Source organism: Lepus europaeus, chromosome 19, assembly GCF_033115175.1.
Source record: "Lepus europaeus isolate LE1 chromosome 19, mLepTim1.pri, whole genome shotgun sequence".
Classification (NCBI taxonomy): Eukaryota; Metazoa; Chordata; class Mammalia; order Lagomorpha; family Leporidae; genus Lepus; species Lepus europaeus.
The window spans coordinates 13,888,734-13,900,622 of NC_084845.1; the positions used below are offsets into that span (position 1 = coordinate 13,888,734).

Sequence of the window (11,889 nt, forward strand, 5' to 3'; positions counted from 1 at the left end):
GTATTTGGGATGCCTGTGTTCTGTCTCGTCGTGTAAGAGAGGGGCCAGCAACGTGGCACAGTAGGTTAATCCTCTGCCTGCTGTACCAGCATCACATATGGGCGCCGGTTCTAGTCCTGACTGCCTCTCTTCCAATCCAGCTCTCTGCTATGGCCTGGGAAAGCAGTAGAAGATGGCTCAAGTGCTTAGGCCCCAGCACCCATATGGGAGACCAGGAAGAAGCACCTGGTTTCTGGCTTTGGATCAGCCGTTGCAGCCATCTGGGGAGTGAACCAATGGAAGGAAGACCTTTCTTCTCTCCCTCTCACTGTCTGTAACTCTACCTCTCAAATAAATAAAATATTAAAAAAAAGACAATTATAGCTATGTGAATGCTTAAAATGTCAGATTTTTAAATTAAAATTATTTTTAAATAATTTTAAAAATTAAAAATTGGCTATCCTATGTATATATAATGTGTGTATTTATAATATACATGTATTTGAAAATATCAAAAAATATAGAATTATTTTCTGGAAAGAAATGTCAACATTGACTCAAGATACTGAAGAAAACCTGAATAGACTAAAAACAGGAGAAACATTAAGACTAAAAAGATACTCTTGTGGGCCAGCGCTATGGCACAGCGGGTTAAAGCTCTGGCCTGCAGCGCCAGCATCCCATATGGGCACCAGTTCGAGTCCTAGCTGCTTCATTTCTGATCCAGCTCTCTGCCATGGCTTGGGAAAGCAGTAGATGGCCAAAATCCTTGGGCCCCTATACCCATGGTAAAGATCTGGAAGAAGCTCCTGCCTCCTGGCTTTGTGTCAACTCAGCTCTGCCTGTTATGGCCATTTGGGGAGTGAACCAGTATATGGATCTTTCTCTCTTTCTCTCTGGCTCTACCTCTCTTTGTAACTCTGTCTTTCAAATAAATAAAATAAATCTTTTTTAAAAAAAGATATTCTTTCTAAAAAAATATATATATATATTTAGAGTCTGATTCTTTTTCAAGAAAAAACTTTGAATAATTCTATCAGTTTTTTCCTACCATGTTAATCTACAAGACTAACAATTAATTATAAAACTATACAAGGAAGGCCCACAAAAACAAAATCTAGATGTTTTACTTATGAAGAGAAATCTCATTCTAACTTATACTAGCAAATTGTTCCAGCAGATTTATTTAAATAAATAATTGAAGATTGTTGGTGTGTAAAATCTTGGGTATGTTACATCTCACTTTAGTTATCACCTCGATTTTAGGCATCTGACCCTTAGAACATGAAAGTGAAAGAAGTGTGATCCAGTCCCAATATATTTCTAATTCCTGCTGATTTTTCTTAGATTTTATATATATATTCAAGAGTGGGCTGGATTCTATGAATGCAAAATTATAACCCAACACTTAAATTGCCTTCGCATAAGTAGTAAAAGCAGTTTATATTGATGACATCAGTCAGACTTCAATATTTCCACTGTAGTCATCCATTTCAATTGCATTTCCCTGTCTTGGGAAGCTGTAATCAGTGTATTGCATCACTACGTGATTGATCTTTCAATTTTTCTTTAGTAGGAAGTGAAATTTCAATGTTTCTACTCTCAAATAGTGAGGTCTTCAAAATATGACAGTTAATCCAGCATTTCTTAAATGTGAATTTTTTTTAAGATTTCTTTTTTTGAAAGAGTTACACAGAGAGGAGAAGACAGAGAGAGGTCTTTTCATTGGTTCACTCCCCAGGTGGCCACAGTGGCCAGGGCTGGGTTATGCTGTAGCCAGGAGCCAGGAGCTTCATCAAGGTCTCCCTTGTGGGTGGCAGGGGCCCAAGCACTTAGGACATCTTCCACTGCTTTCCTAGGCCATTAGCAGTTGGGCCATTTTCTGCTTTCCCAGGCCACTAGCAGGGAGCCAGATCAGAAGTGGAGCAATAGGACATGAACTGGTGCCCATATGGGATGTCAGCATTGCAGGCTACAGCTTTACCTGGTATGTCATCACAATAGTGGCCCTGGAATTAGAAACTTTAGTAGTATTTGGAACCATTTCTCAGAAAACAGTACACTTGATAATATGTTAAAAATTGTTCTTTGGTTAAATGAGCATACAATAATTACTGTGTATTACAATACATGTCTAAAGAAAACTTGTTGGTCCAAAGAATGAAGTACTGAGAGTTTATTTGATTTTACTTAATCTAGTGTATCTGAAGCACATTTTACCAAGTAAATTTTACTGTCCATGAACCCAATTAAGCAGTTATTATAACCAAAATAGGTGTCTACAAATGTGGAAAGTCAGACCTTCCGCAAAGTGGTTAGCTGTGTTGGAGGGTGGGTGCAAGGTACATTTCCCTGGATGTGGTATCGTGTTCTATAGTCAGCTTTTTTATGCTTTCCTGCAGAAATAAACGTCTAAACCAACCTTACTGCAATGAAAATGGTTAGCCTGACTGAGCAACAGTACTGATAAACCTCAAAGTATAATTTTGGGCAAAAGAAGCAATCTATAAAAGAACATATTGTATGATTCTGTTCTGTAACATGAAAGGATATGGGGGTGTACATTTACATGTGTTATAGTTCAAAGTTTTTTAACTTATGAAAAGAAAAACCATGAGTTCATATTGATTGTGACAACTGAAATTCAATGCATGATTTTTTTCCCCAAAGATACTTACTCAGTTGAAAGGTAGAGTGAGACAGAGACTGAGAAAGAAATCTTCAGGTTAGCTTCTGCTTTTCTCCCAAGTGGCTGCAACAGCCAGGTCTGGACCATGCCAAAACCAGGAACCTGGAACTTCAACGTGGTCTCTCATTTGTGTGGAAGGCCCTAAAACACTTGGGCCTTTTTCCACTGCCTTTCTAGGAGTATCAGCAGGAGGCTTGCGCAGAAGCAGAAGAGCCAGGGTTTTTGAATGGGCACTGTGATACGGATGGCGCATGATTTTTAAACTTTATTTTTGTTTTTTTTTTTTTTTACACTGGAAATCAGTTTGTAACAGGGAGTCATTGCTGTATTCTTTCAGAGGTATAAAATAGTTGTAACAGTGTAATGCCAATATTAATAATGCTAACTGAAGTTTAAGATTTCTTTGTATCTCTATCTGCCCTTAAATTCACTTCATTCACTAAGAATGTAGAGTCAAGAGGCTTAGTTGTAACCAACTTGATATATGGCTAAATCCATTTATTTCTATTCATTTTCAAAGTTTAAGGACCACTATTTTTATTTCTGATTTAATTTATTTAAATGTGAAACATTTCCAAGATATCAAAGTTAGAAACATGAAATATGTTTGGAGAAATTTTCCATCCATGTCCCATTCAAGTGTTCCATTGTTCCCCTTTGAAAAGCATTGTTTCTTTTTATTTAACTTTAGTTTTTTTAGAAATATTTCAGTGCTCTGATTATTACTGTGTGATAACTACCCAAAAACATAGTGACGTAAGACAACTTTTTTGTTTCTGTGGGTCTAAAGTTCAGCCAGAGCATAGCAGGGCTGGTTTTTCTCTGGAGCCACAGCTGGAATACTTTGAATGACTAGGGCCAAGTCTAGCTAGGTTGGAATATACACTTTTTGGTTTTTTTCTTTTTTCTTCAAAGATTTATCCATTCATTTGAAAGAGTTACACACACACAGAGAGAGAGAGAGAGGTCTTCCATCCGATGGTTCACTCCCCAGTTGGCCACAACGGCCAGAGCTGCGCTGATCTGAAGCCGGGAGCCAGGAGCTTCTTCCTGGTCTCCCATGCAGGTGCAGAGGTCTGAGGACTTGGGCCATCTTCTACTGCTCCCCTAGGCCACAGCAGAGAGCTGGATCAGAAGTGGAGCAGCTGGATTCCAAACCAGCGCCCATATGGGATGCCGGCGCCTCAGGTCAGGGTGTTAACCCACTGAGCCACAGCGCCAGCCACAGAATATACACTTTCAAGATGGCTCCTTCCCTCTCAGATCTGAGGTTTGGACTTGGGTAACAATAATCTCAAGTCAAACTATCAAGAAGCACCTGCACGTGCCTTAGACTTAAAACAATGGTTTTGTTCCAAGATGAACATCCCAAGACTGAGCATTCAAGGGAGAATTGGGCAGAAACTGTGTGGTCTTTTCTGATACAGCCTTGGAAGTTTTTAGCACCACTCCCTCTTATTTTATTCATTATTAGTGAGATTGAACGCCAGTCAAAATTCAAAGGAAGGGGAATTTGATTTCATCTCTTGATAAAAAAATACAGTGTATTGTAGAAGATCATTTGGGATGGGAATTGTTATTGCAACAATCTTTTAAAAATATAATCTGCCAGTTTCTTTTAGTGTTCCCTAAAAATTGTTTTATTTGGCTCTTCTCCCTGAAATCTCTTGGTTTTGCCTTCCAAGGACATTTTTCTGTTGCATATCTGTTATTGACTTCTAATTGGATTCCATATGGTCAGAAAACACTCTGTATGAATTCAAGGGTTTGTTTGCTGAGGTTTGTTTTACGACCCAAGATTTGATCTATTTTGGTGAGTGTTCCACGTGTGCTTGAAAGGAATACATGCTCCGCTGGTGTTGGGTGGAATTTTCGGTAATGCTGAACAGATTCTGTAGTGTAGCGCTGGTATTCGTTTCTTGCTGATTTTCTTCTAGTGATTCTGTCGATTACAGAGAGAGGTAGATTAAAGTTCTAAGGTATAAATGTACATTTTTTTGTTTTTCCTTTGTCTTCCAGTAGTTTTTGCCTCATGTATATTGAAACTCTGATACACAGGACCTAAATATTAGGATTATATTTTCTTGAAGACTTGATCCTTTCATCATTTCATGTAGTTTTATAATCCTTGTGTATTCTAATTTTCTTTGAATTGACATCTGATATTAGTATTGGTGTTTGTTTTTAAAGATTTATTTATTTGAAAGGCAGAGTTAGAGAGAGAGACTGATTTTCTATCCACTGATTCACTCCCCAAATGGCTGCAATGGATGGGGCTGGGCCAAGATGAAGCCAGGAGCCTGGATCTCCAACATGGGTGCAGGGGCCCAAGTTCTTGGGCCATCTTCACTTTTATTCCAGGCACATTACCAAGGAATTAGATTGGAAATGGGGCAGTTGTGACTCAAAGCAGTACTCATGAGTTGCTGACATCACAGGCAGTGGCTTAACCAGCTGTGGCACAATGCTGCCCCCCTCCCTTAATCTTTATCCAATTACTTCTGACCCATATTACTATATTTGAAATTAATTATATATATAAAACATGGCTATATCCATATAGGAGTGCCTGTGTTTAAGTTCAAGATCTGCTTCAGATTCCAGCTTCCTGCTAATGCACACCCTAGGAGGCAGCAGGTGATGGCTCAAGAATTTGGGTCCCTGCCACTCACCTGGGAGATTTGGAGGGGTTCCAGGCTCTGGGCTTAGGCCTGGTCCATCCCCAGCCATTCTGGACATTAGAGAAGTGAACTAGCAAATGAAGGAGCCCCCTCTGTCTCTGTCTGCCTTTCAAATTAAATAAGTAAATAAATTTATAAGAAGAAGAAACATAAGGAGGAAAAGGGTAGGACTTTTTGATAAGGAAGAGAAAACTAAGCAACAGGACAATGGAAGAAATATTTGGATTTCAAAATTTGAAAGCCTAAAGCTAAGGAGAAGTAGTAGTCTTAAAGTGAGGGGCAATCTCTACAGAAAAATAATTTTTTTATATATTTGAAAGGCAGAGTTACAGAGAGGCAGAGAGGGGTCTTCCATCTGGTGGTTTACTCCCCAGTTGGCTGCAACGGCCGGAGCTACACTGATCCAAAGCTAGGAGCCAGGAGCTTCTTCCAGTTCTCCCACAAAGGTTCTGCTGCTTTCTCAGGCCATAGCAGAGAGCTGGATAGGAAGTAGAGCAGCTGGGTCTCGAACCGGTGCCCATATGGGATGCTGGCTCTGCAGGTGGCAGCTTTACCCATTATGCCACAGCACCAGCCCCCAGAATATTCTTCTTGAAGGAATTATCAAGGAGACAGGTGAGGCCATTCATAAAACACATGCTTTTTCTTTCGTTTAACTTAATGATTTCAAAGAAAATGGATTCCATCATTAAAATACAAATTGCAAATCAGTAACATTGCTATAGGAAACAGAGTTTACTCACATGTACTGTGTAAGCATTGGCCTTTGTGTGTGTGTGTGTGTGTGTATGTGAGGGGTATCATCACCCAGTTATCTGCCAGAAATGACTTAAATAGCAACCTTCTAGTTTCCTCAGCAGAAGAAACTGGACATTTATGGCCATGAACTTGTGAGTGGCAACAGCCCAAACTGGCTAAGTGTCTATAAGCTCTGAACCGCAGGCAGAGTTACTGTGAATCACTGCTAAGCTCGAACATCAACTGATGGGCTGCTCACTGCACAGCCTGACCTGACAATATAATCTCTGTAACTGTCCATATGACTTGATGATGACAATGGAATCATCTCAGTGACTGCTTCAATAGCAGATTAAACTTTCCAAAAATTACACACAATAATTCAGATAAATTTCCCTAAATTACAAAATCCCAGGTTTCATTTTAAAAATGCTCACACAAAGGAGGCAGTCGAGCAGCCCGCAGAGAGAGGCGCAGGTCTTTGTAAATACCCTGATGGGCAAGACCACCACCCTTGAGGTCGAGCCCAGCAACACCATGGAGAATGTCAAAGCCAGCATCCAAGACAAGGAGGGCATTCCCCCTAACCAGCGGCGTCTGGAGGATGGCCACACTGTTGGCCTACAACATTCTGAGCATTCGATCTGGGTTTGGTGCTCTTCCTGTGAGGTGACATCTTGGAGCCCTCCCTCCGCCAGCCCCCCAGAAGTACAACTATGACAAGATGATCTGCCCCAAGTGTTAGCCCTCACCTGTGCCGCATGCCGTTAAATGCCGTGAGAAGAAATGCGGCCACACCAACAACCTGCACCCCAAGAAGGTCAAATAGGGCCCTGCCTCACAGGCGGCCTCCTGCCCATGCCCCATTGCCCTGGGACCTCAAACAAGTTTCCCTTTTTGTTGACTGGAAAACAAAACCACTCACATGGTAATCCTGTCAGTGTTCAACAAAATCAAGCCCAAAACTTCAGAGCACCCTGTTATTTATATGACCAATTTGAGTTTTAGACATATCCACTATCAGTCCTGTGAGCCATGTTTGCTAGGCTGAGGCTAAGAAAAGAAATCAAGTCAGAAGTCATCCAGTTGATAAAAAAATCAAAGTGATATTTGTGGAGTGCACAGAGCAGCCCTGAGCAAATCACAAGGCATGCCAGCCTGTCTCTAAGACACTGTGATCAGAGTGCTGCTTTGGTAGGAGCATGCCTATAGTGGATCTGACTAGCAAGGGCAAAGTGCCCTTTATGCTAGGCTACAGGCCTTGTCAGGAGTTAGAAATGCATAGTAAAAGACAGAAATTAACTGCTGGGTGGGCCTCTTTCTTACCAGTTTCAAGATGCTACCGGTAAACCAGCAGGGGATGCTACAGAGCAGTCTGTTCATTATCTCCAGATGCTGCTTAATAGAAAATGTTCTGCGTTCATTTTTTTAAGAGTGCCTTTTTTATTAAAAGATTATTTATTTGAAAGAGTTACAGAGAGAGGAGAGGCACAGAGAGAGAGAGAGAGATCTTCCATTCGATGGTTCACTCCCCAGTTGGCTGCAATGGCTGGAGCTGTGCCGATCCGAAGCCAGGAGCCAGGAGCTTCCTCCAGGTCTCCCACACGGGTGCAGGGGCCTAAGCACTTGGGCCATCTTCTACTGCTTTCCCAGGCCATAGCAGAGAGCTGGATCTGAAGTGGAGCAACCAGGTTTCGAACCGGCACCCATATGCGATGCCAGCCTTTCAGGCCAAGACAGTAACCCACTGTGCCACAGTGCCGGTCCCTGCTTTCATTTTTAAGTAGAGCACTTTGGGGCCAGTGCTGTGGGGCAGCGCGTTAAAGCCCTGGCCTGAAGCGCCGACATCCCATATGAATGCCAATTCTAGTCCTGGCTGCTCCTCTTCCAATCCAGCTCTCTGCTATGGCGTGGGAAAGCAGTGGAAGATGGCCCAAGTACTTGGGCCCCTGCACTCGTGTGGGAGACCTGGAAGAAGCTCCTGGCTCCTGGCTTCGGATCGGCACAGCACCGGCCATTGTGGCCATCTGGGGAGTGAGCCAGCAGATGGAAGACCTCTCTCTGTCTCTACCTCTCTGTGTAACTCTGTCTTTCAAATAAATCTTTTTTAAAAAAAATAGAGCACTTTACTTTCTGGTTCTGTAGCTTTAGGAATAGATCATCTGTCTGACAGCTCCCGTATAACATTGCAGATGTTCTGCAGTTCTATTTGTCTTCTTGCTGTTACCCTTTTCCCATTGGCTGCCACTTCTCATTCCTCTTGGCTGTTCAGTGCTGGAGGTGGCATTCCCAGAAAAGCAGCAGAACCTGTCCTGTTCTTGCAGGTGATGGATAGCAGACTTCTGTCTTCACTGTGGTCCGTGACTGCCCCTGAAAGCTACACCTGGCTGCAGTCAGTCAGTCTGCCCTTCTATGCTGAGGCAGGCACTTCTGTCCATGATCATTCCCATTGAAGGCTGCAGGGTGCAAGCAGGCTTCCCAGTGAGACCCCAAGACTTACTTGGGGTTTCACTTGCTCTCAAGCCCAGCTCCCCAGACTCCGGAATGGATACTAGAGGCAACAGTTCCACTTCTGCTCAGTCACAACTTGTGCTCCGGCCCAAGCTTCCGACCCAAGTCTGGTAATTCTTCTGTCATTTTACTCTGCTGTTGAATCCTAGTGGGTTATTTTTGTTGTTATTGTTATACTTTTCAGTTTTGGGGCCAGCACTGTGGTGCAGCAGGTTAAGCTACCACCTGCAGCTCTGACATCCCATATGGGCACCGGTTCATGTCCCAGCTGCTCCACTTCTGATCCAGCTCCCTGATAATGGCCTTGGAAGGCAGCAGAAGATGGCCCAAGTGCCTGGGCACCTGCCACCATGTGGGAGACCCACATAGGAGTGCCTGGCTCCTGGCTTCCATTTGGCCTTGCCACTGGCAGTTGCAGCCACCTGGGGAGTGAAACAATGGATGGAAGATCTCTCTCTCTATCTTTCAAAATAAATAAATTTTTATTTATTCTAACTCTTTCAAAATAAATAAATTTTTTTAAACCAAAAGCTTACATTAAGGATTAGGGAATTTTGGGATCCAGTTATTAAGGTGGATTGAAATTGGTCAAGTAGTAATCCAAATTTGGTCCTGATGGAATATTTATACCACTGAAATCAGTAAATGCTACAAATCAGAGATATTTTTCCAAAGAACTAAATTCCCAAGGCATCATTGACTAAAGGTAACTTTTTTTTCCTGCTCTGTGTCTAAGTTGGATAAAAGAGATGTCAGTTAATACATAATTACCAGATCAACAAATCATTTTTAAAAACTCGGGGCTGGCGCTGTGGCACAGCGGGTTAACGCCCTGGCCTAAAGCGCTGGCATCCCATATGGATGCCAGTTTGAGACCCGGCTGCTCCACTTCCGATCTAGCTCTCTGCTATGACCTGGGAAAGCAGTGGAAGATGGCCCAAGTACTTGGGCCCCTGCACCCTTGTGGGAGATCTGGAAGAAGATCCTGGCTCCTGGCTTCGGATGGGCGCAACTCTGGCCGTTGCAGCCAATTGGGGAGTGAACCAATGGATGGAAGACCTCTCTCTTGCTCTGTGTGACTCTAACTTTCAAATAAATAAATAAATAAATCTTTAAAAAAAACAACCTCAATGTTTCAGGATTACAGAACTTTTTAGAGCCCTGAGCCTATTTTCACAGGATAAAGCAATAATGTTTGATCTGCTGGTGTCGTGTAAGATTTCATTATGCAAGTAACACTCCAAAGAATAGATTAACAATCACAGAAAGAGAGTGAGGTGCTAGAAGTTTAAATATTCACCTTAATGTTTGTGTTGGCCATATTGAACCTCTTGTTTATGTTTGTAGTTATGTAGCTTATCACATCCAGTTCTTTCAACTGTTTTCATGATGCAGGCAGGTGTTTCTTGCCCTGCAGCTATTGGGAGGCAAGAGATGGGAGTGCTCGGAGATTTTAAAAATTTTTGGCCATTGCTAATTCGAAAGAACTGTGTGCTCCATGATGGATTTTGGAATTTATTGGTCAGCATTACTAGGAAAAAAATTCAAGTTTGAGAAACTCATTTTACTAGATGAAAAATGAAGAATTTTTTTACCTTTAAATTTTTTTTGATATAAAATAATAATAATTGTACTTGGGGGTATACAGTATTGTAATTCAATATATGTGTATAGTGCATAATGATCAAGTAAGGGTAATCAACATTTCTGTCTCCTCAAATATTATCACTGCTATATGTTAGGGACCTGTAGTTATTTTGGAATGTATAATTAACTGTTGTAGGCTGTCTTTACCCTATGGTGCTATATCCCCTTGGAATTGCTTCTCTCCTGTAGCTGGGCCCTGGAACCCATTGTCTACCCTTTTACATGCTTCCTCCCTGCTCTCTGTTGACATCGCTCTACTCTCCACTTCTATGTTATCAGCTTTCTTAGTTTTTGCAGGTGAGAAAATGCAGTATCTTTCTGTTCCTGGTTTACTTCACTTAACATAATGTTCTCCAGTTCCCTCTATGCTGCTGCAAATAATGGGATTTCATCCTTTTTATGGTTGAATATTATTCCATTTTCCATGTACATCACTTTGAGAAATCCATTCATCTGTGTGTGGACATCTTGGGTTGATTTTATATTTTGGCAATTATGAATAGCCATGGGCATACAGGTATTTCATTGGTATAATCATTCCTTTATTTTGGAGACACACCTAGTAGTGGGATTGCTGAATTGTGTGATAGCTCTTTATTATTATTGTTTGTTTGTTTTAAAGTCAGAGTGATAGAGAGAAGGACACAGATATCTTCCATCCACTGGTTTACTCTCAAATGGTCACAACAGCCAGGTCTGGGTCAGGCCAAAGCCAGAAGCTAGGAACTCCATCCTAGTCTTCTACATGGTTTGTGGGGGCCCAAGCATTGGGGCCATTTTCCACTGCCTTTCCAAGCGGCATTAGCAGGAAGCTGGGTTGGAAGTAGAGCAACTAGGACTGGAACTGGCAGTACGGTATGTGATATGGGCATCTTAAGCTGCCACCCAACCTGCTATCCCATAACACAGACCCCTGTATGATAATTCTATTTTCAGTTTTTTGATGAAACTTCATACTGTTTTCCATAATGGCTGTATGAATTTACATTCTCACCAATAGTGTATAAGACTTCCTCTTTCTTTGTATCCTCACCAGCATTTATTATATTTTGTTCCTTTGGCAATAGCCATTCTAACAGGGGTGAGATATCTTATTGTGGTTTTTATTTGCAATTCTCTGATGCTCAGTGATGAGCGTTGTTTCCATTTACCATATTCTTTGCATTTCTACATCAGTTGTAATGTCATTTTTATTTCTGATTTTATTTATATGGGTCTTCTCTTTTTTTTTTCTTGGTTAGCCTGCCTAAAAGTTTGCCAATTTTGCTTATCCTTTCAAAAAAGACCTCTTTATTTCATTGATATTTTGTATTTTGTAATCTCTGTTTTGTTTCTGATCCAATCTTTATTATTTAACTCCTTCTATGAATTTTGCATTTGTTTTTCTAGTTCCTTGAGTTGCATTATTAGTTTATTTCAAATCTTTTTCTTTTTTTATTATTTATTTATTTATTTTTTTATTTTTATTTATTTTTATTTTTTGACAGGCAGAGTGGACAGTGAGAGAGAGACAGAGAGAAAGGTCTTCCTTTTGCCGTTGGTTCACCCTCCAATGGCCGCCGCGGTAGCGCGCTGCGGCCGGCGCACCGCGCTGTTCCGATGGCAGGAGCCAGGTGCTTCTCCTGGTCTCCCATGGGGTGCAGG

At 41.6% G+C, this 11,889-nt stretch overlaps 1 pseudogene; it reads left to right on the forward strand.

Moving 5' to 3' along the window:
• The first annotated feature begins 6,516 nt into the window (after positions 1-6,516).
• LOC133747665 (ubiquitin-ribosomal protein eL40 fusion protein-like) lies at positions 6,517-6,916 on the forward strand (annotated as a pseudogene).
• The last annotated feature ends 4,973 nt before the right edge of the window (positions 6,917-11,889 follow it).